Source organism: Pteronotus mesoamericanus, unplaced genomic scaffold (genome assembly GCF_021234165.1).
Source record: "Pteronotus mesoamericanus isolate MK-2021 breed Mesoamerican mustached bat unplaced genomic scaffold, CSHL_Meso_final contig_94, whole genome shotgun sequence".
Taxonomy (NCBI): domain Eukaryota; kingdom Metazoa; phylum Chordata; class Mammalia; order Chiroptera; family Mormoopidae; genus Pteronotus; species Pteronotus mesoamericanus.
The window spans coordinates 28,881,458-28,909,202 of NW_026555285.1; the positions used below are offsets into that span (position 1 = coordinate 28,881,458).

At 37.1% G+C, this 27,745-nt stretch overlaps 1 protein-coding gene across 9 annotated transcripts in view; it reads right to left on the reverse strand.

The window, feature by feature from the left end:
• Window positions 1-27,745, reverse strand: part of KLF12 (KLF transcription factor 12) — a 418,858-nt gene that overhangs the window by 287,809 nt on the left and 103,304 nt on the right. The gene's annotated exons all lie outside the window — the stretch shown is intronic.

Genomic DNA, 27,745 nt, shown 5'->3' on the forward strand with positions numbered 1-27,745 from the left:
CTCTTAAAAATTAAACAAATGTAAAGTAAATATTTATACAGTTTCTAAAAGCTTCCTAATCCCTGGGACCATTTGGGTCTTCCCAAGCACAATTAAATATTGCTGGGCTGGAGAGTCCTAATCAAAATGGACCTTTTGCCCCACTTGGATATATCCTGAAAGTCCTTCTCTATTTGTTTTTTCTCAGAATTATGTAACTTGCTTCAGAATTTCCATTTCATGAGGCAAATTTTCTTTGGCATTTACTTAAGCCAGTTTATTAGACGCAGCTAATTTTTTTTTCCACCAATTTGGAATTACACTCAAGAGGGGACGCGCCTAGATTCCGTAGACCTTCTGCGCCCATGTGGGCCAGGCTGTCTTCACATTGTGTCCATACCTTTGAACAACAACAGATAAAGCGCACTCACTCATTACGCCCTAAAGGAAATGTAGCAAAATTCTCAAAGTCCATGGGTTCAGCCTGTAAGGGAAACTGGCCTTTAATTTTATTCCTGTTTTAAACACGTATTTTATGTACATAAAATACGTGTTTAAAAATGTTTCTCTTTGCGTGTGTGTGTGTCTCTCGTATATGTCTCTTGCTTCTCAAAACACACCTCATTTTTCTTACTAGAAATGCTACTAAAAAGGAATAAAATATAAATGTAATATTTTAATATACTAGTGGCAGACTACAAATATTCTCTTGAAATTAGAGTATAATTCTATTTTTACATTATAAAGCCATAATACGGAATCTCTTGAAAGAATTTAAAAGTCACTTAAACCAACGTGTTCTTATCAAACACATATTGTCCTTTCTAGTCTTCAAAATATATCTAAACCAATCAGTTCCAAGTTCTTGGCAGAAGGTACCCAGTACTTCAAAGCTGGCTTCAATCTTACATTCTGACTCCTGATATCTCCAAATGTGGTGGTACAATTTTTTCTCACATTTTAATATTCCATAGGCATTTTCATGGTCTATTAAAATGTGAAAACACATTGCATGACCAGAAAGGATGCCCCCTTTAGAAAAAGCTCCGCTCAGAAGGCGGGGACTGGCGACGGGAGCCCAGCGTGGACCTCCACCACCGGCGCCCCAGCCAGCCGCGCCACATCCAGGTTAGTTCTTTCCGCAGGGGGTCATTATATAATTACTGGATTGAAGTAATATAAATTTGTTCAGGCTGTCAAAATACATCACCGCATTGTTTTTTAAACAGACTATACCAATCCGTATTCCCACCAGGGACAGAACGGGTGCCGTTAACACAGTGCCATTCCCGTGCTGTTTCCCAGCATAGCACAGGGGCTGGCAAAAATTTAGGAGACTGACGGATACATGTTGAGAGAAAGACTAAAGCTAATAATGAGAAATGACAGAAAAAATCAAATAAAGGAAACTCTTCTTTATATCAATTGTGGATACTTTTTACCCAAGTAACCAGGACTGTAATTATATAATTTGTCTTTTTAGGTACAATTAATCTGTAAGACTAAAATAAACATTATATTATTTGAACTATACATAACGCAATATCACACATTTCCACAGCATTGAAGGATTTACAAAGTAACCCAATGATATCATTTGTTCTAAAAGCAGTTCTATGAGGTGAGCACATGAACTATTTTGAGATCCATCTGAGAGTGAAGATCGGAGGTTAATTTCATACTCAAGGTAACAAGTGAGATGAGGTCAGGGTCTTTATAAATCCCTATAGTCCCAAAATCTTACTGCACAGCTCTTTGCGGTTTAATTTAAATGTACACCTCTGTATGTTTTAAACCTGGAACAAGCCTGGCACAATGCTCACTACTGTCTTCCATTGATTTCAAGCGCCTCAGAGGCGCCTCACGACCCTCTCTGCCTCCACGGCTCCCATCCTGCACCCCTGCACTGTAAGTAGCACCAACGAGAGTAAGTGAAGACAGTTTACAGTTGAGGAGACCTGGCCTGGACTCGCTGTTGGCATCCACTGCCTGCGTGATCTTAAGCAACTCAACCTCTCTGAGGCCCGATTTCCTTCTCCGCAGCAGGGATAATAATACTACGTGTTTTATCTACCCCACCTACCCTAATTGAAATAATGTCTATACAGCAATCTGTGCTATCATATATGTAAAAATAATCACTCTTTCATGGAGAGCTCAGATACTGAAGAGGAAGAAAACATTTTCCTAAATTAAGACAACAAGACAGAACAGATGAATCTCTAATTTTATTCACACTAAGGGGCCTTTGTGTCGTTCCCGACACCCACACTGAAATCAGGCCATGAAATAAAATAGGAAAATGGCACATTTCCAATAACAAGAAATATCTCATCAATTTCCTAATTAAAAGATTACCTAGCTTTGCCGGATAGGTTTGTGAAATTATCCATATATCTACCTAAGGCACAGAAGTTTTAAAGGTTACTGTCCTCATCAAAAACTCATCCCAAATGGTTTTGGTCCTTCCTTTCCCAGCTTCAAAAGTAATTGTCAATTGTCGGGTGAAGAAAAACAAAGGGTTAGTCACTTATTTCAATAAGAAAAAGTGACAAATAAGAAAAAACATAAATTATTACATTTTGGAAAGAATTTTAGATGTACTTTTAAAGTAAAATACTGCAGCCCAGAATCACTGATGAACAGTCGTGTTTTAGTGGAGAGTCTGGAGAAATTCTTGTTACACCTCTTTCTCTTAAATAGGGACTGTACAGGCAATAGAGAATGGTTTTCTAAAGTCTTAACTTTCTGTTGTTTTTTTCCTGTGAAATTGGCACACATGGTCAGCCAGCTTCCTTTAGAATAGAAAGAGCTCCCTGGACCGCAGAAATGACCTTGGTCTGAATGAAAGTGGCTGCTCCCTACCTTAATGGAAAAGGAGTTACTTTGGAATAATTACCTCAGGGTACAGGCATTACATTACCCTGTGGTAACAGGGTGCTGGCTCTTCATCACATCTTAAATGATCTATTATGTTCTGAATCATTAAAGGTTAGTGTTTAATATATTTTAAATACTTCAGGACCCATAAGTTTCACTAGTTGCTAGTTCCTCTGAGAATCCCTGTATCTATCTTCAAACAGAGACAGAGAAACACGTTTTAAAGGTGCTTATAGACATCTGACTAGTGAGGGTATTCCACTCTCGGCACAAATGTAATTTAGTCGCTCTTTTTTGAGTAAATTGAATTCTGGTACTGATATAGCAATTCCATTTGGAATTCTGTCGTCTAGATTTAGCTTTACAAATCACTGCTTCATTAGTTATGATCTTGTGTTTTCAAACACTGATTTTTAAAAAGTCAAATAATAAAGGTTTATATACACATTCATTTCAGTTACCATAATTTTTAGAGCTGATTAGGGAACTCAACAGGCACTTAAGTCTGAGATATTATATAACAGATCCATGTTGGGTCTGATTTTTAAAAAGTTAAATAATAAAGGTTTATATATACATTCATTTCAGTTACCATAATTTTTAAAGCTGATTAGGGAACTCAGCACGCACTGAAGTCTGAGATATTATATAACAGATCCATGTTGGCTTGCTCTGTAGCAAGGTTTCTGATACATAAGTTGCCTTTTTTCATGTAAAGTTATCTCTGTTTTATCTGCCCTGGTGAATTATCTTGGGAACTAAAGATATCTGAAGGCTAATCTAAATATTTCTGGAGATAAATGCAAAGCTAAGTACCATGTTTTCACACCTATTTTGACTTAAAATGAAAAGACACAAAGCAGTCAGCTTGTTGCTAGGTGACAGGTGACACTACCATCTCTCTTCTGAACTTGTACAGCATGAGACATCTTACTGCTGAGAAAAGGCACACGCATTCCCGCGGCACACACATCATCCTCTACAGAAAAGCTACCTCGTGTTCACGTAGTTTTTAGTATAGGCCATGGGTAGAAAGCAAATCATGACTATAATATCTGACTTTAGATATGCCTCTCACAATAAACAGGAAAGAATAGATATTTTCTGATCTGGAGTACAAAAAACAATATTCTAAGTAACATCTACATATAAAATGTATATAATTTTATGACTCACAATTATAGATTAAAGAGTGATAATACTTAAGGATGTTCAAACTTTTAATAGACATCACTTCAATTAGGGTAGACAGAGTCCATACACAAAGCATTATTTGTATAATAAGTAGTTCAATATATCCATTAAATTTATTGACATGAGACCATCATAGCAACGATCTGATGAATTAAAAAAAAGCACAAAAACCGTCAATGCAGACTATTACCTGGACATATTGTATAATGACACACTTACTTTCTAGCATTACCTCCCTTCTTCAAGAGAAAAACCCAGGCACACAGTTCCACTCCCTGCCATTGACTTATCAGCAATCCAGACGACAATAAGAAAACATAGAGAACACTTTTATACCCTTCTCCTGCTGCACTCTACAGGAGAAGGCCGTGTGCTGTCATGGAAAAGATCCAGGCGTGAACCCCAGAGAGAATGAACACCAGCTTTAACAGCTGGGGGTAACGTGACTTGGGGCAAGTTGTTCAGTTTTTACATGCCCCCCTTTCCTCTTTATTAAATGAGTATAATAAAATCTACTCAGCCTGGGAGCCCAGGAATGTTGAAAAGCAGAATGTATACAATATGCATACCAGGCTCTCTCCACAGATTAGGTATTCAACAAATGTCAGTCCTATTCCTACTCCCTAAACTTATATCATTTATAAAATTACACATACACACACTGATTTACATACATTTATATCAGGTGTCCAGGCTCCTTTCCACTTAAACTTGGCTGAGAACTCAGAACATGCAATGGCCTATTTACATTGCCTCAATACCACCTCTAACGATGATCATGTGTTTCTTACAGGAAGATCCTGGGATACATATACAATAGCATCTTCACCCTAGGATCTAACAATACAGTGTCTATAATTCTGCCATGAAAGGAGTTCAATGATGAAATAACTAATAGAGACAGGGGAAAGGGAATTCAGAGGTCATTAAGAATTAATATTGAATTATTCCAAATTCAATAATGAGCCCTTTGGAATTCTGTTATACATAAATCCATGGAAAATTCTTCATCTTGTTAAAGTTGTTTTCCCCTATTTCCAGTTTTACATTTCTCTGAAAAATATACTTCTACCCAAAAAATCCTTCACTATTAAAAAAAAAAAAAAGCAGACAATACCATAAAAGGAGTAAACTTTAAGGTCCCATTTGGAGGAAGATTTGCCCAGAAGCTTGAGAAATCACATGAGAAAAAGTTCACTGAATAAACAGCCCATTTTCAAAGAAAGGAGGTAAGGCAAAAGCATACTGACATGGAAATTACTCTTTTAATCTGTTTTCAGCTTCCATTACACTCCATCATACTACACGGAAACAAATGAAAACAAAGGAACCATAGCAAATGAGTTAAACGTTTCTTTTACATATACTATGCTCAATATAATGGTGTGAAACATAATTTATGCTATGCTTATATTCAAGTGTAATTGCCATTGTATTGAGGCTGCACAGTAAAAATTCTGATTTGTATTGCAAAGGACTAACAAGATGATTAAATTCTGTCTCGTATGTCTAATTCATGTGATTTAGATTGCAACACAAATATGGACATGTGCAATCTGTACTTGCACGTAAAACTACTTCATATAAAACTACATCTGCCAAAAGTAACTTGGCTACACACAAGTTCACATTCTCATAAGAGCACTGATATCCTTCTCAATCTCTATCATGACATGTTTTAAACCATCATGCTGAAAAGTTAAAATCTTTGGATTTTTTAAGAATCTGGTAGGACAGAAGGAATAATAGAGTGCTTAGCTATGTACTGATCTCCAGTTCACTCCCTACCACTTTATGTAAGTATAATGTGATAATATGATTTATATACAGACAAGCAAACAACTGAAAATGAAATCATGATCAACATCTATTTGGCACCAATTAATAAATAATTCACAAAGCCTAAGAATTTCTCTACTACCTCACCTCACTGGGTGCTATCGGAACACAAATAGGTATATATTTTAGGGTAATTACAAATTTCATAACATTAAAGATCTATGACATATTCAAGAAAATTTGCCTTATTTATTGTACAGCATACATAGCTGGCTTTCCTATTAATTGCTGATTCCATGTTTAGCTTGCCAATGGTAAGCAAGATTAATCCTATTCAAATGCATAATAAAAAATTTGCTGAGGAAGTAAATTTATTTTCTAGTCAATCACAACAATAGTTGATTGAAATATGTTGCTCTTATCCAGTTTTGAATTAATTCATGTGAAATAAAACAAATATTTATTAAATTGTGAGGGAAACATTCCATCAAACTGTGAAACCTGAGTAGAAAAACAAATGACACACATTTAATTATGGTTGACATTTAAATGAAATTTGCATTCTCAAAATATTTAACAATAATTAGAAAACATCAGATTTGATGTATTTCTAGGACACTCTTATATTCAATCTCTTCACACATCTGAACCAAGAGAAGTATGAACACAGGCAGGTTTTAAAATAGCATTTGAAAGACAGATCAAAGAACTAATGACATTTTGATAGTGGTACCAAAACAAAAGAATTTATTTGATATTTTTAATGAATACCTTATGGGTTGCTGAGTGCCTTACTGAACAATAGTTTTGACTGGCTGAACTCATCAATCCAGTTTGTGCATTCAGACATCATAATCATTGCCTCATGTAGCTCGTAATCTGGTCCACAGCAGATAGCTGGCTATCACAATACATACATAATCAATTAGTATTTCTCAATGATGAGTAAATTAGTAGACTGTCAAATGGACTGTATAACTATATGCTTCTCTCATAACTAAGTAATACCAGAAAATCAAAATATTGTTTCTTTTAAGAACACTAAGTGATATGCTGATTCTGTACAAGGAAGAAAGAAAAAACTTTAAAAACTCAAAAATACCAAAAACCAAAATTAGAGGTCAACTCAGATAGAATACAAGTAAATTGCTAGCCAATGATGAAGGTACACTAATTTACAATTATTTATTACATGGTACATAATCTGTTATTAAATCATCCATGAATCGCCCGTATTTCCCAGGAAGCGAGGATATTAAAAATCATATGCCACCATTCCTGATTTAAAGAAAATAACAGAGACAACAAAGGTAAGACTAATATAAATAAATAATTGCAACAATAACAGCCACCATCCACTGAATCTTTACCTTGTGTTTCACACTGACATACAGGGTCTGGCACCAATAACACCCTTTTTTTTTAATTACAAAATCACAAGCATGTAATTCTGTAACATAATATCACACTCAAGCACTCCATACAACATTTTAGGTAAAATGTTCCAATTAAACTATGAATTATCACACCCATATTATTACCCTACCAACCACACTCAATGAGGCCTTACCGCTGGCTCTGTTTTTTAACAAATTCATGTTAAAAAACACAGCCATTCCAATGACCTAGAATTAAAACCCACATTCTTCAATGAAAATAACTGTACTCAAAGTTCATATTCTCCAACCAATATCAAGCTGACATCCTTGATAAATCACAGGCACTGTGGTGAAAGAACAAAGAATAGTGGCCAGGTGAGGGGACCACAGAGGCTTCAGAGGAGGAGGGACAAAGCTGAGTCTTGAAAAGGGGGGCAGAGAAGGCATTTCAGGAAATGGGGATGCACTAGGAATTAGTACATTGGAATCTGAGTCGGAGAACGTTCATACATATATGTCATACAAATATATACACGTGCATACAAATGTGAGTAATTTACTAAGAACAAGTGTGTACACAAACCACACACTTATGTGCATGAGCATCCTAGAACTGACATATTTACACTAGCCAGCCTATGCCATAAAGCGGGGCTCTAACATGGGAAAGGAGTCTGGTATATGGAGAGAAGGTATATTTCAAGTACATAATAAGAACAATCCTGAAAGTGTTGATGTCTAGTGTCTCAGGTACACATCTGTCTTACACTGTAAAGGGATTTGTATTATGTATGCAATATCAGGAATGTTAAAATACGATTTCAAAAAGTTACTTCTATGAAAACATGACTTTAAGAGACCTTTCTCATGAATTGTGTTATGTTTCATAACTAAAGATAATTTCTGACATCTCTGACCCTCACCAATCAAAATATTTATTTTTCAAACGTGAGTCAATAAAAATACTCCTATAGATAGTACAGATGGGTGTGTAGTGCACACATGCGCGCGCACACACAGCCAAGCCTCCGTGGAAACCGGACCAGTAAGAAATCCCTGAAATGTGGGTGGGGGGCGGGAGTAGAAAGGGACTAAATGGTGATGGGAAAAAATACAATAAAAAATATTTAAAAAAGAAATTCCTGAAGTTTATGCAAGTTACACAAGGAAGTTTATCTTTTTAAAAATATTCCAGAAAAGTCAAATGACTTTGAAAAATAATAACGTAGCAGCCAACAGATATCAAAAGCATTTTGATAAATAATCTCAAAACAAAAATCTCCAATTGCAGGCTTAGAAATCCACTTGAAGACATACATAAAACTGAAATACTAAAATCAGGATTAGTCCTATTGATAAATAGTAGATGGATTAATCTCTATTCTAGTTTTTAAGAAATGTTCATGAGTAAAATACTATCAAATAATTACCGGGAGTAAGCAGGTTAAGTGCTTACATGTATTTCTCCAACATACATGGGGAATGTATTTTTACATTTTAATTTAAATATAGTATTCAAAAAACACCCGACTTTAAAAGGACAGTCCTTTAAATTCTCTAAATTTATTCCTGAAGGTGACTAAATACATCTTGGGAGATACAGTACAACAAAGCTGCTGGCCAAAGAACTGAATTCAAATTGTTCTCAAACAGAGGAGTGTCAATTCTCAGTAGCAGAAGAGAAGGAGTAACTGTGGTTAAAGCATCAGCAAATAAACAGACTTACATGTGCTAGGAACTGCTCAGACTGCTAACTACCCTACTTACATATTCCTCAAAAACTATGCTGTATGTAGTATTAATCTCATTTTACAGATGTGAAAACACAGATTATACAAATTATAGGGTGGTGTCTAGTATATGCATGAATCACTTCAAAGTTATCTATGACCCATGGACCAATAAATTATCAAGAGGGGTTGACAAGAGCCACTCTTAGTCAGAGGAAGGCAAGCAACTTGAAAATAAGCCTAGTACTTCAACACTCTCTAATAATCCTTATACCTTGCAACAGTTTTAACCAAGCAAATTCTATGATGCATTTTTTTAAATCCTCACCTGAGGGTATAGTTATTGATTTTAGAGAGAGGAAAAGGGAGAGAAACATCATTTGGTTGCCTCCCGAACTCACCCTGACCAGGGATTGAACGCACAACCTAGGTATGTGCCCTCACCAGGGATCAAACCTGCAACCTTTTGTTGTACGGGATGACGCTCTAATCAAGGGAGTCACCGGGCCAGGGCTGTATGATGCACTTTGTTTGGAGTTCTTATTGCCCTTAGCAATACGCTGAATTCTTGTAGCTGACCACTAAACGCTATACACTATTTGGTGAGGTTTGTGTCAAATTACATAGAGAAAGCAACAGAATCATTTCCCCTTTATTGTACTGCGACACTGCCATTAACTACTATGTGCCCACTGGTGAATTCACAAACCTGTCTGGGCCTCAGCTTCTCACCTATGATATTAAGGGACTGAAAGGTCTTCAAGCCTCCTTCCATTTAAAAAGTTGTGGATCCTACAAATTTTATATTTTTAAAAATGCATAGCTCTGCAAAGCATCTGCTATGAACCAGAATAAATTAAAATTGGTTAACAGAGTTTGTGTTCTAAGTCTTTATTCGTGAACTCAGGAAATTTAACCAAACTCCTCTCTCATTCCTAGTGGCTCCTAAATTGCTTTGGGTAAGAATATAATGGATAATTGATATCTCAACTGTAATTCAGCATGCCATATGTCTTTATCATACGGCACTCGGAAGAGAAATGCTTCGGAAATAAAAAGGCACAATGGGATGAAATATTTTCACTATTTCCAAAGCTGAGCATGTGGACACACCGGTAGCTGAACTATCCTCTGGAGGTGGCTTTGGAGAAGTCTGAAGGTGAACAGGGAGGGTTTCTCTTCTAAGCACAGTTCCATAAAGCGCTGCATTGTAACAGAGTTTATCTGTGACTGTAAATAATTTCTTTCCCAATGGTTTTACCACAGCCTCTTGGAATGCTCAGAAATGTATCTGTCACTTTGTCTTGTATAATTTAAAGGAGTATATTATTTATAATGGTATCTCAGCAGTAAAAGTATAATCCATACATCAGGTATGTGCCAAGCAGTGTGGCAGGTACTTTACACACATTATCTCAGGTAATCCTCACTGCGAAGAGGAGATAATAACCTCCACTTTACAACTACAGAAATAGTTTGACGGCTGTTGAACTGCACAGCCAGGATTTAAACGCACTCTGATCCCGAAGTCCATACTCTTTTCCTCATGCAGTAGCGCCTCCCATTGGAAGCTCAGCGCTGCGAGCTTGATGGAAGTGCTCGGCCAGAACCAATTTCTACTGTGACAGATGTAGTCAGATTTCAGGAGTGCCCGCAAGCACTAAAAGGGCACATATCGTCCCTGCAGCATTCACTTTGTGGATCCAAGCAGCCACTGAAGAAGAGACATTATTTTTCTCAATTCTGACCAGGAGCCAGGGACAGTGAGTCTTGCTATTTGCTACCATTTCAGGATTATTTCTCCACATTATGTTCTGTGGACTGAAGGGGTCCAAATTCAACAAAGTGTATCCAGAGTTCTTCTTTGCCAGCTATTTTGTTTTTAATGTAGGTTTCTCAGAGATGCAAGATGATTCCTACACACCCCGCACAAGTCCCAGGAGCCTCAGAAGTTACTGGAAAGTAACCCTCCCGTTTTTGCAATACCATGAACACTAATTGTAGAGCTTATCACAGGTAATTATGTTCCTTAAATTACTTTATTCAGCTTCAGATGCTAAATGAAATTTAGCATCCTAAAGCCCAGAACTCTAATCTCAGCTTTTCTATTTCCAAGTTATATGTCCATGGCCTACTCAGAATCTCTCTAAAATTCAGTTTTCAATATCCACAAAAATGGCTAAAATAAGATGTATCTTGCAGAATGTTTGCCTTGTCTGGAGAATCTAAAAGACGCAATTTGCAGAAGGCAGTCAATAAAAATAGTAGTTACTAAAGTATTAGTTTTCTTATTGATAACTGCTACTCTGGTCCTTAACACAGAGAACTAGGGTATACTGCCAGGCCATAGACTCTGCCAGAGCCCAAAGGTCAGAATAAAAGCCACATGAATCTCTCTGGGTATCCTATATTGTTAAATTATGCTATTTAACAGAAGAGAAATAGTTACTAAAGGCAAACAGATTTCCAGAAAACACACACATACACACACAAATACACACACGAGTCTGCCTAGAAGGTATCCAGCCATGTAATGTGAAAATTAGAGATATTTACTGAAGAAGATGCAAGATACAAGAAACACTGTACATAGGACAATGACACCTCAGTCCCCTTCAAAGTAGGCACCTTGGGACCTCACACAGTTCTCCCAATCATCATCAGCTGCCCCATCGTATTTCCTTGAATCTCATCAACAGTCTGAAATGTCTTCTCTTTCAAAGGTGATTTTAGTTTTGGGAAAAGCCAGAAGTCACAGAGTGCCAAATCTGGGCTGTGGGGAGCTGAGTCACCTGGGTGACTTGATGTTCATGTGAGATGTGACACATGAGCAGATGTGTTGTCATGATGAAGCTGCCAATCCCCAGTTGCCCATGGCTGAAGCCTTCTGCAACCATCCAAATAGTTTCCGCAGAGGAATGTTCAAGCTTAATGCAAAATCTGATCCAGATTTGTTGTTCTACTTGCTCAGTCATTTTGAATGAAACAGCCAGACAGTACATATGCTCATTCAGTAGCATCTACCGTCCCACTGACTAGTACAGTGAAGTTAGCCTTGTTTGTGCATGTGTATTCCAGTCCACTCTCCTTAGCTGCCAGGTTACATCAATGCCATGCAAACCTTTCTCTCTGTATTAACAATGGCTGGTCTTTTTTCAGACAGACCTTGTATGTATATGTATGTGTGTATGTGTGTGTGTGTGTGTGTCTGTGTGTGTATAAATATGTATATATGTATATGTCATACTGTCCTTTTACAGAGGAGGGGCAAGAGAAGATGGGTTTAAAATTTTTCACAACAATATAATCCAAATAAACTAAAACCCAAAAGGGTAAAGATCGTTCTAAAAATCCATCACCCAGAATTCCTATTTGAGATTATTTGACTCTACTTTTAAAAACTTAATTATTTAATATCACTTCTATTCCAGAATTAGGCTTTGATTTTCAATAACTCCTACAGTCTCTCTTTTATTGCCTCTTTAATATCATTGGTCTCATTCCCTTAATAATTAGGAAGTCCACACTTTGATCTCTTTTACTATGAACTTTAATCAGTCGCCCACTAAGTTAACAAGTGCTCACCCTCCTTCGTCCTCTCTCCAACTAAACGCCTAGAACAGGAAAAACTAAAGGAGGACTCTAGGTTTCAGAAAGCACAGATTTCAGCATACCAAAAAAATTACCATGGAAGTATGAATTGGAACAGTATAAAACCTCCGCTCTCAGTACTGAAGAGACTAAAGGCCAAGAACCACTAGAAGGTTCTTCAGCAGCCATCAGTCAGGTGTCCACTGGGCATGTGAAATGTGGCTGGTCAAATTTAGGGGTTCCACAAATGTGACGTACACACAAGACTGTGAACTTTTACCCAAAAAAAAATACACACACATACACACATATTTCATTTATCATTTGTAGTGATTACATGTTAAGTTAATAATATTTTGGATATACTAAGTTAATAATATATGGTTTAATCACTTTAGGAACTCTAATGTTACTTAAGCTGCTTGCATTACATTTCAAATGAAATGTGGGTCAAGGTCCCACATTTCAAAGCTTTGGACAACACACTGGGAATTTTCCTGGCCTCTAATTGTATTTTACATAGACCTTAATGACATTTCTACTTTGTCCACTGAACTGCAAAAGATATGCTTTCTTGGTAAATCTAGCATTTAATGTATCTGGATGTAAATGCATCACAACATGTACTGTTAATTGAGTACAATCACACAGAATGTATTTGATGCTTGCTCGTACCTGATTTTTATCTCACTAGATTATCAATCTTCAGCTCTTTGAAAACTGCAAAGGGATCTCAAAAGTGTTGTGTGTGCCTTCCAAAAGCAAAGGCACTCACCCACAGCCATGCCTGAACTCAAGTGTCAAGGGCTTTCCATAATCCTCACAGCCGATTAAAACTAAAAGATTCCCAGAGGACCAGAAATACAACCCAACAATCACATTACATCCCGAAGCACAGCTGTATTTAAATTGATAAAATAAAATGTAACCTATTCAACATCACACATCCACTTCAGTGCTGATGGGAAATAGATTAGACAATACATATACATCATTAAACTAAACACAGCCAGTATATTATGTTACAGCATCGTTTGGAAACTCAGGCAAACAATCCGCCTAAATTTCTAAATGTCAAACCTACTGACAGTAGCATTTTCATCTATTCTGTCTTACTATTGCTCCTTGTACATTTCTCCTCAGGCATTCTTCTGAATAAACATATTTGATTAACAGAGTTAATTGTAAACAGAGTTTACAATTTTCGTAGTATGTAAAAGTGGTGAAAGAATGCACTGTACATTTAAGGAATTCTGCAGCTCTTTTATAAACTAGCAGCACACCTAAGAAACAATCACATCTTAAAACCTACATCAACCCCCATTTTTTCATGGAGTTACATGTAAAGACAATGTTTTCAATCATGTGATCTCTCCCAAATACCCCTGCCCGGCTCGGTTCCAGTCAGAGGTACTGTGTGAACAGGAATGCTGCCTGCCAGTCTGGGGTCCACCCTATCAGGCGGCTTAAGCAGGGCAATGCTCACTGGACATTGGCTCGTCAACAAATGAAAACCATCGCCATAAGAAAGAGGACCTACCTGGTTAAAGAGCATCTGGATTTAATTCTCCTAAGTCTGAGGGACCTTTAAGAGTTAACGATTCTCCGCATGCCAGGCTGTGCACAGAATTACCAAAAGGCTACCTCAGCGCTTCCCAAACTTTATCACATCATTGGCAAATGTCGGAGGAAATCCGTGCTTTCTCGGCATAGCTATGACCAACCCCTAGCAAACCAGTTGAGAAGCTCTGGGCCCATTAACTTAGGGAAGACCTTCAAGTCCAAATACTACCTCAAGCCAGGAGATTGAAACAGAGACGTGTAGCTGGCCAACTTACGGCTGGAAGTCGCAGAGAAAATTATAATGTCCTCTCTCAGAGGACCAGGGCTACTGAGCTTCTGACAACAGTCCTGTAGTTACAGCCAAGTTAAATGTAGAATCTGTACCCATTTATGGAATCTCCCAATGTTTAAAATACTGGCTATGCTACTATGCTGACAAAAAAGAAAAAAACACTTCAGTCTGTTCATGATATGTGTTGTACCTTCAGATTCAAAATATCTAGGAGGACATGAAAATTACAAACTACAGAGCCACCAGATTTATCTGGGCCCTTTCAACAATGTACCCGGAGGAACCTAAATTCAAATAATGAAACATGGTGCTTCCACATAAATTTTTATGTGCAGTTTTTTGGGTGAATTTGTATTAAAACAAGCAGTATATTATGAATATGGTTCAAAAATCACAGGATTTAAAGTAAAACAAGAGAGTCAGAATAAATCTACTGCATTCAGCAGGCTGCTTTCAACGACACACCTGGAATCAGTATCCTCTTCTGACCAAAAGTGTGAAAAGTAACCCAGTGGGCAACCCTCAGAGGAGACAAAAGAACCACAAAAACGACGGAATGAAATAAGATTTCCAAGGAATCTTCCAAAGTTTGGAGTTCTTTACAGCTCTGGTCACTTAGATTGCTCATTCAAATATAATCTGCCTTGTCAAAATGTTCTAGAAGGCTCCTAGAACACTGCATTTCAGCAGTGCAGGCCCGGATAGAGGGCACCCCACTAACACAGCACTAGATTTGCCCATTCTACACGAATAAACAGTTTTCCTGGAGTGTCCCGTGTCTGTTTACTGTTAATGAATAAAACATTAAAATTGCTATTTGAAATATAAAGCACTGTAGTTCTTGCAAATGGCAGAGTTATGGCGAGGCTGTTATTTATAGAATATAACTCATTATCACTATTCAAATATTGAAAAAGAATAGTTTGTGTTCAAAGATAAAACTGCCACAGGGTACTATTGATATAGAAAATATGGCTGGAGAGATAGGGGATGTATATTAAAATTTATATACTGAAAAGAAAAATGTATTTAACAGGTATATTTAATATTCCAACAGCATCAACTGGAATTGTAAAAGTTGTATTTGCTGATATTTCAATTATAACCTTGTATATTTCAGTATTTTCAGTTCAATCCAAAAATTTTCTGCAGGCCCAAAAGTAATCTACTTTAGAAGGTCTCAGTCTGCAAATATTATTATTATTACTATTACTATTACTATTTCTCCTCCTCCTCCTATTTTGGTTAGTATTCGTTCAGCAAGTTGAGACTTTCAGGAAAAAGACCAAAAGCAAATTTGGATGTTTTTCCTCAGAGGATCATCAAATTTGTATATGAATATAGTACAAATTTAAGACAATTTGTCTGAACAAGTGAAGGCTGTTAAGACAATTCGCTTTGCCAAGTGAAGGCTGGGGATTAAGGGTGTCTCATGGGTAGTTAAATGATAAATCGTGGAGTCAAGAATCAAACCCAAGGATTTTGAGTCTGTGCTCTTAACTACTATAGTTTATTTCCTTTTATTATCATAAGAGGACAGAAGTATTTTAATATATAATAATTTATAAATTATACTAGTATATTATCTGTAATGTACATACTATTTTATTCATTACCCATAATTTTAAAACAATGTTAGAAAATGTTTGTTCTTATAATTTATTCCAGTATCTTACAACTCCTACTGTTATGATAGAGCCATATCTAACTATGTATCTAACTTAATGCTACTGTAACCCCCAATGCAATTACAATTGTATGTGTAATTCTTTGTGCAATTTCTGAAGTCTCCAATAATTAAATTTGCAGTGGGCACAGAAGCATTCTAGGGCTGACTGAAGTTACTTAGCCTTCCAGGACCCAGTTTTCTCAAATACAGAACGGCAATCGTAACAGCTCCAAGGTCATGGACAGGCTGTGGGGATTAAATGAAATAATGCACGTAGAGTGTTCAGCACAGTGCCCAGCACACCAGAAACACTCAGTAATATTAATTATGTTATTGTTGTTGTTAATCATTTTATCCCCCCTTGAGTCCTTGTGATTGACATGAAATTTGGCACAGTAAGTAAATTAATGAGTCCTTTAAGACTTTTTAACCCAACCTGCCCCCCCACCGCCCTATACATGCAAACACACCCTTTTTCTCCACAGGCCTCACCACCTCTCAAGCATGATTCTGTTTCCTCTACCTGACACACTGATCTCCATCCTATTTTTCATATGGTTAATGCCTAACTTTTCACCTCAGTTTTGGACGCCTTTCTTCTTTTACTGGAACTCTTTCCTTTACAGGAAGTCTTCCCTTAAACTCAAAACCAGTATGCTTGCTTAAGTTTTTTCACGGCTTTCTTCTTGTCCCTAATTATCAAAGCACTTAATACCAAGTCTTCTTAAGGTCATTTTTCTTGCCTAACGCCCCACTAGACTGCGAAACCCTTTAAGGCAGACACTACCTTTTGCCACTATCAAGTACAGAACATGAGATGTGCAATAAACATTTGTTAAATGAATGAACAAATACATATTTCTATCTCAGTCACTTTTCCATAACTCTAATCTTCCTTACCAAATGAAATATGGAATTTGGAATTCGGTTGAATTTTAGAAATGAACAAAAAGGAAAACGACAGACCAGTTTTCACTGTAATGGACCAAAAAACTCTGGACAAGTTCCTCCCTAATGATAGCCAAACGGCCATTAACATGTGCAAAAGGTACGCATCAACATTAGTCATGAGGAAAATGTAAATTAAAGCTCCCCTGAGACACCACTACACAGCCATGGGGATGGCAAGAAAATATGGAGAAAGCAACAATACAGGGATCTGCACCTTCCATGTGCTACTGACAAATATCTCAATTAGTGCCGTCATTTTAAAACTGTTTGGAAGTATCTCCTAAGATGACAATACATTCCTCAAGACTCCGTATTTTTACTTCCAGGAATATGGCACAGAGAGATATGACACATGTGTACCACAAGCCACTGACAAAGACTTTTCACAGTTGCTAGATATTAGAAACAAAAGAAATGCCCATCAACAATAATATGGGCAAATAACTCTGTGGAAGCGTTTTTGATAAATTCATGCAATGAAATATTATAGAGCAATGAAAAATAACAGTATGGATGGATCTCAAAAACAGAATGTTTAATGACAAAAACCAGACAAGTGTACCCATTGTCCTCCTGTGGTGTTGAGGGACAGGAAGTCTTCTATGGTGACCGGGGTGACACAGCAGTGGACTCTTTCGTGAGTGGCTGCTGGTAATGTTTTTTGACTTAATCTGCGTGGTAGCTGAGTGTATATATTCACTTTGTGGGAGTTCACCTATGTGTGCATTTGTAGTATGTGCACTTTCTACATGTGAACTGCACTCTGGTGAAAAGGTGAACTAAAAATAAGTGAATAAATAAACGTCTTTAACCTAAAAAAAATAAGTCAACACAGATGATTCACACAACTCCAGGAAGTCTGAAATCTGCTGAACCTGACTAGCCACTTGATCCTACTTGAGATCTCATCTTGACTGTATTTCTAATTCTTCTCTTTATTGGGGAATTCTATTTTAATATTTGCTAAATACATGATCTATACACAGGTTTAGTACTGCCATAAAAAGGGACAGATCAGCAGAAATGGGCTTATTATATTTTTCTTATAAATAGGAAAGAGTTTCTCCTGAGATAAGCGAGCAGCTGTGTAAAGAGCTGGAAATTATAAACACACACATATTTATAGTTATATTTACACGCATCTCTCGAACAAATCATCTGAGTTGGACTTGGAAGTAATCAGCTAAAGAGCGGTGAAAGACATGGAAAAGCAGAGGCCCTGGCGTACCAGGGCCTGGCTACCCTGCGAGGAGAAGCAAGGACCGGGAAAGAGAGCATCAGAACAGGCAGTTCCAGAGCTGTCACCAAGGGGCACTGCTGACGGCTACAGACCAGGAGAGTGGAACAACCAAGGCCATGAGAAAACCTTTAAAAGCCTATTTTTTTTTTTAATTTAAAGAAAGCATAAAGGCAACATTGTCAATAAGTGAAACTTCGGGAGCAGTTTACCAATTTTAAATGAGTAATTTTGTTGCTAAGGAATGAATTTTTCATTTTCAAACCCTTGCTCACTAGAAATTTTTCAGGATCTCCCTGACTCTCCAGCCCCTCCCTCCTAGCTATTCCGCTTTCTTATGTATAATACACAGCTAATTATCTCCTGCAAAAGTGACTGAAGAGGCAGAAATGCCCTAAGGGGGAGCTCCCCACTGTTGAAAAGGTACGCAAAATAAATCCACACAGAATTTCGGCAAAGCAAAATCACCTTAGGGAATGGGTCACTGTTCAAAACATTCCCAAGTGTAGTTTTTACCAGACATCTCACTTCTGTTTCACTGGAAATTATGTTTAACTCCAGAACATACAAATATTTAGGCAACATCTTAGTCTTGTCATAGATGACTCACCAAGATCTATTACTTTGAAAAGGAATATCATGTTTTTATTTTTTACTCATGAAAACAAATGTCAGGCATGCTTTACTCGCCCAATCAAAATTACAAAAAGTGTACATATTTTTATTCTCATTCTATTACCTCTCCATATGATGGCTATAGAGTAATTAAATTTAATTCCATTTCATTGTAACTCTTTTTTTGGATAACAAATATATTCATCATAAATCAGTACAATTATTATGGAACTATCATGGAGAGAAAGCAGTTTCCACTTACATTCTTCATACTGAAAATTAGATTTCTCTGTCAAGAAGCTACTCATAATAGGTCTTTTTAAGTTACAAGTCCCTTGCAATCAAAGATCTTTATGTTTAAATAAAAGTAGGAAACAGATCAGTATAACTTTGTAACTCTTCTTGTAATTAGAATGAGAAACAAAATTTTTCTTTTATGGGAAATTCTTTCTTTTGTGGAAAATGCTTCTAATTTTAGTATTTTAAGAAGATAAAATCTATTTATCTACTCCTTTAACTATTCCTCAACAGAAGCAAATAAAACTGCCTACACCGCAAGCCACACTGAACCCCCTGGTGTTTTCTTTCAGCTTCCTCTGTAATAGTGACATAAACTCCGTCTATGGCCCCTGTACCCATCTGCTCTCATCGCTCAGTGTCATGGCCTACGCGTTAAATGTTAAGTGTCAGGCAGTCACAAAATCTCAACAATTCCATTCTCTTTGGGGATCAGACATAAGATGACATTCTGTTGAGTGGGAAATCCCAGGGCCTGTGGTCACGTCCTAATGAGTCTGACATGCCGCAAAAGCAGAGCGCAGCCTGCCTTTGAAACAAGGTCATTCTTACATGGAATTTGGTTGTAAAGGAGATGACAATCCTCACATGTATATTTGCTAAAATATCTATTCATGAATATATATATTATATATATATATATTTCAAGAAGCAATTTCAGAAATTTTATTTAATAACTTAATTGCACAGTACTCAGAGACCAAAGCACCCTCTATAAAGTCGAAGAAATGCAGAAGAGGCAAGCAGACCACGCCAGTGATGGATTCAAGTTCTTTGTACTCCCAGTCAGCTTATCACTGCTCTGCAGGAGAAGGAAGGCGGGCACCCTACCAGCCACAGGACCAACCCTACAAAGGTGGCGGCAGCACCTGTCAGGGGCAGAACATATCACACTCAAGTTCTTACAAATGCAAGGATCGCGCACGCACTCCAGCTTTTAAGGAGGTCAGTGTTATAGCCAGGAACAGCATAAATGAAAACTCAAGACGCACGTTTTCTGAGATTTACAATTGGGTAGAAACAGAAAAGGGAGAGGAGATGAACAAGTGTTTAGACTCTTCCATCAAAATATGGAGTGGGACGGCGGTTTTAAAGCCTGCCACTTACTTTGCAATTGTGAACACAGATGACTGACAAATCTCATGGTTTTTTATTACCATTAGGATCCAGAACTCTTCCAACTCTGCTGCTACATAGCAGTGTCAAGCAAACCCTATCCTGGAGAATGGTAGCTTCAGACTAAGGATATGCAAGAAAACGCGGTGGCATGGAAAGAAAAAAGCATTTTGACTATAACGCAAAAAAACAAACAAACCCCAAAACAGTTGAGTCATGAGTAAAATCAGTTTAATTTCTTACCAATGAGCTCATAAAAACTGCTACTCACATTTGAATGATCAGGAATTAGACTTGATAGCATACTCACACTCTTCTTATCAAGAATAAAAAAGAGATGACTTAATATAATAAATCCTATTGTGTTAAATGTACTTCAGCTTAAGTCAATAAGGGTTGTGGAAGCTGACAGTTGATAATTCCATGTCTCTAAAAAACTTTCAAAAGAAGAGGCTACAAACAGGACATGATGTTCTTGAGATAGTGAAGCTTGAGGTTCTGTAAAATGAACGCCTGGAGTGAGCAGGGAGGGAGAAAGAGAGTGGAGGGAAGGAAGGGAGGGAAGGATGGGAGGGAAGGAAAGCTGGCAGGGAGGCAGGATGGCAGGGAAGGAAGGCAAGAAGAGAGGGAGGGAGGTTTGGAAGGAAGAGAGGGAGGTTTGGGGGGAGGAGAAGGGAGGAAAGGAGGAAGAGTAATACAACAGGAACAGCAGCTTTGGTGGAAATTCAGAGGAGGGTTGGAGCTTACTAGTTCAGGCATGTACAAGCCGTGATCATCTCTACACAACCCCGTAACTACGCTTTTGTAGCTTGAAATGCATCATGGTCTGTGTATTTATATCAAGGAAATCAGCCAATGCAACAAATCCGGGCTTTTATTCAGAAAGCTGTTTACTGGTCTGCCAGTGGGTATATCTAAATGACAATGCTCAGGGTCTGCCTCCAACCAATAAAATAGAAGTGCTCTCAACTACCTCAAAAGTTTTATATGAAAATTAAATACAATAGTGCAAGACTACTTAGCAGATATACAAGACATTCAGAGAGCTGTGACTATTACTTTCAGGAACTAGCCATCCAGCAGAAACCAACCCCAAAGGGTTTCACAAGTAATGAGGTCTCCTTAAAGGTAGCCCTAGCTAGACCACAGGATTTGAAGAGTTTCACAGTAGAAGCCAAATCAGTAGTGGAATTTAGAAACAAAAACAAAAACAAACAAGCAAACGAAAAGGTAGTCTTGGTCAGCAGGAGGCTAGCAAACACACAACCCTGACAGTTAAACCAGCACAAGATGCAAAGTCCATTTAGTGGCATGCATTCCAAGCCCTACGTGAAACAAACCTGCATTAAATCTGACGTTTTTATGTCTTCGTAGGTATTTTAAATATACTACTATCACTCTGTAAGAAATGGCAATAATGGAGTACTAGAAATAGGACACTATGAGCATCAGAGCATTAAAAACAACCTCACCCTCAGTCAACAGCACAAAAGGCACAACCTAAATGTCAAGTCTACATAGAAAACGGTGCATCAGAAGACCTAGAGGAAGGAAACCATTACATAATACAATGCTGACATTCACTACAAAAAGAATTTCAGAAAAAGAACTTATAACTTGTATATATTTCTATTTGCAAAGCAAAATAAACCCCTTGCTCGCTAAATAACTGTGCACATGTCCATCTGCACACATATGAAGTGCCCTCTCTACAGACTCCACAGACATCCTTCACTCTCCCACTTACACAGCCGCCAGGCAGCACAGCCTCTCTGTGCCTCCCCTCTTCTACCAGGTGACACTTTCCCCGTTCTGTTCCTTCTCACTGCAGAGCTGTTCCCCTTCTTCACTTTTTCAACTTTACACTTTCACCCTCATCTCCTGAACGTGGTCCCACAGGAGGTCTTTCAAAAGTAGAACAGGCAATGGTACAGAGAAAAGGAGGGAGGGAGTCACTCTAAAAAACCCACCCATCCACACCCCAGCGCAGGTAAAATCCACCGCTGACCACTCACCACTCCAATCCCCTCAACACACACTAACTTACTGGCCCCCTTTCACAAAGATGTCCAGGAAAGCTTATACTGGGAAAAAGGAAGAATCAAATAATAAATTTGTTTTTGTCTTGCTGACCCTACCAGTCATCTAAATCTATCCATTACATATCCAAAATTAAAAAACCTCCAAAAAAGTTGAAAATTGTAAGTATCCCAGCTATCCACTGCAATATAAATACCTTAAACCAGTATTTCTCAACTTTGGCTGCACATCAGAAGTCTTAGGAGCTTGTAAACTCCCATGAGCCATCTGAATCTCTGAACAATGATGAGAAAATCTCTGGGGATGCTACATGGGCACCAGAAGGTTAAGTCACCTAGGTGGTCCCAGAGTGCAGCCAGGGCTGAGTACCACTACCCTAGACCCAAAGGTTCTTACTCCTTGTTCTATACCAGTGATTCTCAACCTCCACTTCACAGTACTCACGGATTCCCTATGGAAGCTTTTAAACATAACAGATGCCCAGCCCCACCCTACACCAACTCACTCAGCATCTCTGGGAATAGGGCCCAGGAATGAAAATACTTTCCCACAAATTACTAACCTAAAGCTATGGTTGACAACTAGTGCTCTTCAACTACAAAGCCACACTTATGTTTTTGTAATTCTTTATTATAACTCTATTTTATATTCTACTTTTGTACCATTTCTAGTAGGATTAACCCTTAAGGAATCTTACAATTATTAAAATGTTTGCTTCAAGGAGACTTGTAAAAGCGAAACTCAGGACTCTTTTTACAGACTGGCACGAGTATGAGTTTCCCAGGGCCGCTGTGACAAAGCACCACAACTTACAACAACAGGTCTTGCTCTCTCACAGCTCTGATGGTTACAAGTCTAAAATCAAGGGTCAGCAGAGCCACACTCTCTCTGAAGGCCGCAAAGGAGAGTGTTCCATGCCTTCCCTTAGTCTCTAGTGTTGCCAACAATCCTTGGCATCTCTTGGCTTGAAGACACATCATTTCAATCTTCTCCACTGTTACAGGGTATTCTCCCTGTGTGTCTGTCTCTTCTCTTAAAAGGACAAAAGTCCTTTAGGGCCCACCCTACTCCAGTATGACCTCACCTTCACCAATTATATCTTCAACAACACTATTTCCAAACAAGGCCACATCCTGAGCTTCCCAGAAGGACATGAATTTTAGGGGGACATCATTCAACTCAGTACAGCTGGAAAGAGGAAAAAAACAGCAACGATAGTCAGAAGCATCAGGTGTTCATTGTGAACAAGTAGTAGAATAGACACGTTGCTGGGGACCTCAAAGGCAATAAAGGGGTATGTAAAACACAGAGCGAGGGTTAAGAGTGTCCCTAAAAGATAACCTGGTAAGAGGTTCTAAGCCCTAACAGTTTGTTACCACCAGTGCAACTGACCCTCTCTTCCAACTTCCAGCCTCTGAAATACCAAGTTGCCTAAGCCTTATAACTTTCAGATCCATATATGTGCTGTCAGAGCTAAAACAATACTCCTAAAAGTTCATATGAAAACTCAAGCAATTCTCAGTAGATACACCATCACATGTAGGGTTACAATGGTAGAACCATAATCTAAGGCGAGGGGCAGGGGGCAGCATTATAGGAAACAGGCTTTGTAGAATTAACCACATCCAACAAACACATACTTTAGGCAATCATATTTCAGGGAAAATACTTTCTGAAGTCTCACTTCACATATCCATTAAAATAATAAATGCTCCATGATTTAGTGTGCTGGTTATCTATCAAATGTTTTAAATATTTAATGAATCTCACAAGCTATAGTTAGCACAGAATTTTTGTTTCCAATAACCAAATAAGAGTATATGAATCATTTTGCCATGCTCAAAAGCTTCTTTGTTATACTCTAAAAGCCTGGTGATGATAGCAGCATTATTAACTACAGCTGAGAGAGAAAAAGAGTGAGACCACATAAATACATGTAATGCCAACTTTTTGACCAAAGTCATAATTCCATAGGTACAAATTAGTTGGTCCCAATATATTTCATTTTGTGTGGCCATAAGTATCCTATAAACAAGCTTTCTTCATTTAAACGTTATTTTAAGGGAGATGGGTAAAATCATTTATTATAGCCAAATTTTGTTTTAATGAATGAAAATGCCTTAAAGATGAAAAAAAAAAAAACCCTCTCTAAAACTTTGAAAATTAGGAGAAATTCCAAGTAATCAAATAGATTTTTATCAATTAAATTATTTTGGTTTCAATTGACTTCAAATATTCAAAACTCTACAAAAAACAGCACACACCTCCTCACTGACACTTGTCAACTTTAATAATTCACTATATTCCTAACTACATTAAGATCTAAACATAAATAAGGCAGAGGAAATCTCTCTGTATAACATAACTCAGAGAGGAAACAATCTCTTCTATTTACTAAGCTGACATTTAATTTGATCTCTTACAAACCCCTTCAGGTAACAATTTATGTATAATAGAGTTTAAAGCAAGCAATCTCCTTTGGGTATTTAAAATACCTTAGAAGTCATGACAAACGCAAATAAACTGAAAATGCAAGGGGGCTCTATCTCTATTGCTTGCCTTGCTTGCTTTGTTTGACAGCAGTGGTTTAAAGTACAGGTGAGGAAATAAATCCTTCAATTTGGCTGTAATACTTGGAAAGAAGCTTAACGCAGTTTAATAACTGGAGTAAGATTAAACCATACTTAAAAAAAAAAAAATCAAAGGTGGCAAAAGGAAGTGCCTTTATGCAAATGCCATTCCTTCCCAGTTACTTCTATTTTCCAATTAAAAAAATCTTTGTTGCTAATCCCACTCGGATGAAGTGTCTAAATACATTCGATGCCCCATTTACGGTCGTGTCTTCAAAGTGATTTTGAAGGTTCATAACTGTGCTAGTAATTGGTTATGAATATTAGTAAGTTATACATGCCAGACATTTTTTATTTTCATAATTTAAAATATCAGTGAATAGTCTAAATAGGTGCAAATGTCTGGTATTTCATTGCCATAGGCCTATCGAACCCATAGTAATAATTTACTAACACGTAACTGAGCATGAAAGATACACAAGGGAATACAGAAACGAAGATTATGTTCTGCCCTTTTAAAAATAGGCATTGTCATAAATACAAAATAATGTAGACTATATCATCAATCAATCAAGTAAAAGGAAATGAATTAGATTGACCTGATGAGTAACCAAACAACTGCAGATAGAGTTACATGAAGAGACCAAGTAAATATATCAGGCATCTAATTTGATTAAAGCCATATATAATCACTCTGATAGAGTCCTTATGATAGAAAGAAGTATTATTTGGAAAAATGCAAACATCTCTTCCTTAAATAATTTAGATTTGCTAAAAATTTTCCAATAATGCAGGTGAATTTTGGGTACCTTTACTCACAACTTGACTTTATTAATAATCACAATTTATGACAAATACATCCACAATTATCAATTTCATATTTTTATTTTTATAGAATTATTATAAATGCACATAGATTGCAAATACAACCCATGGAAAAAAATCATCTTTGTTCTAGGACCTTGAGAAAATAAAAAGATCTCTATCTATATTAGAGGAAAATCAGGTTTAAAAGAATCTGTCAATAGTTCAACTACCAAAATACACATGTTAAACAAAAAAGGAAAGGAAAGAAAATCAATTATTTTAATTCAAAAAAAGTGAAAGACTTGCAAATCAACTTTTTTAGCTTTATCCTTCTCTAATAAAACTTTACATAATTCCCCTTGAAGCTTAAATTATACAGCGAATAAAAATCACCTTCAATTGTACACTTAAAAAATGGCTAAAAGGTCAATTTTATGTCATATATATTTTACCAAATTAAAAAGTAAAGATGAAGTGATATTTACATTTCTATTTATAAAGTAAGAAAGGAATGATGTTTATGTTTGTAATGTACATATGCATACATATATTTCAAAGTAAGACACAGTTATGTGAAAATATAGGGATTAAACTCCACTGTTGTTATTTGAGGACAAGAATCAGGTCCTATTCATCTTTGAATTTCCATTATTTAGAAAAATACTTTGTACAGTATGAAAAACTATAACTTTGTCAAACAAATGTGTAAACAGTGGTTAAAATGATAAATTTTATGTTATGTATATTTTACTACAACAAAAATAAATCATCTGACTTGGAATCAAATATCAGAATTATTCACTTTGATTTCAATCCAGTTGACTCTGAACCTCAATCTTTTGTAATCTGTATCTGGAATACGGTTACATCAATTTTTAAATTTTCTAACCACTCTAATCTCAGACCTTCGGGTGGGGAAGTCAAAAGGTAAGGAAAGAAGGGACCCCTGCGTGCACCAGGTTGGTCAGCCTGTCCCACAAGGAAGTCATGTGCCTCTGAAACTTCAGGTCCCTCCCTGTGTGAATTAGAAATGTCAGGGGCCTGTCTTTGGTTTCAGGCAGGAAATGGTGCCACTGACGTGCAAATTCACACGGAGAGGCTGCAGGCCCCAGGCTGCTCAACAACAGGACAGAAAGAACCTGCAAGTCAGGCAGCCCTTTTCTTAAATATAAAAAAAAGAGCAAAGAAAACAGATGCAGAATTAGTCTGACAAAAAATACAAATCAACGGTGTGTCAATAAACCTAAATGATAGGCTATTTTACAATTCACAGAAGAATTTAAGAAAGTTGAAGGCAGTGAAAACCCAATATATACTCCCTTCCATACTTCCATGTGTCTCTCCCATACCTCCTCCTTCTTACTGTTTTTCTCTTTAGGCCTCACACTTTTCTGCTTTCTTTTTTTTAATCTAATGATACATCTCCAGTATATTCCCTTACTCCTCTATGTCTATTCATCCCACCTGACTACATTTTGTCTTGGGGGGAAAGAGTATCAGTCAATGCTGAGATCTGTCCTACAAATTAGGTAAAAAAGAGCAAACTCAGGAGAAAGGCTCTGTGTTGTTTGCCCTAACAGTAAAACTCAAGATAAAGATCCCCTAAGGCTATTTTTAAATGCTCATAAAACAAAAAAAGTGGTTTCCAATTCTATGTTTGGTGGCTGGGGCATCAGATAGAAATAAGTTTAATGCAAATGTTATACTAAGTCAAATAGTAATTGGATCTATAAGCAGGAGATATTTTTTAAAGGTATTTTTAACTTCTAAGACTGTAAAATTTTCCTATAAGTAGTTTCAGCTGCGGGCATACAAATTCATCATATAAAAAGTCAACAAGTAGCATTAAAAACTTTTTCTTTAAATTAGTTCTAATGATGGGTGCTTTATTGTAACTACACAGCTAATTTCAGAAAATTATAAAATGTGACCATCTGGTTCAATCAGAAACTAAATATGCCTCAACAAGTTCATTTCTTGGTAATTTGCTGGTTCATTCACTGTTGAAAAACTAACAAAAGGTGACATATACTTCACATCAATAAATTAGACAGTT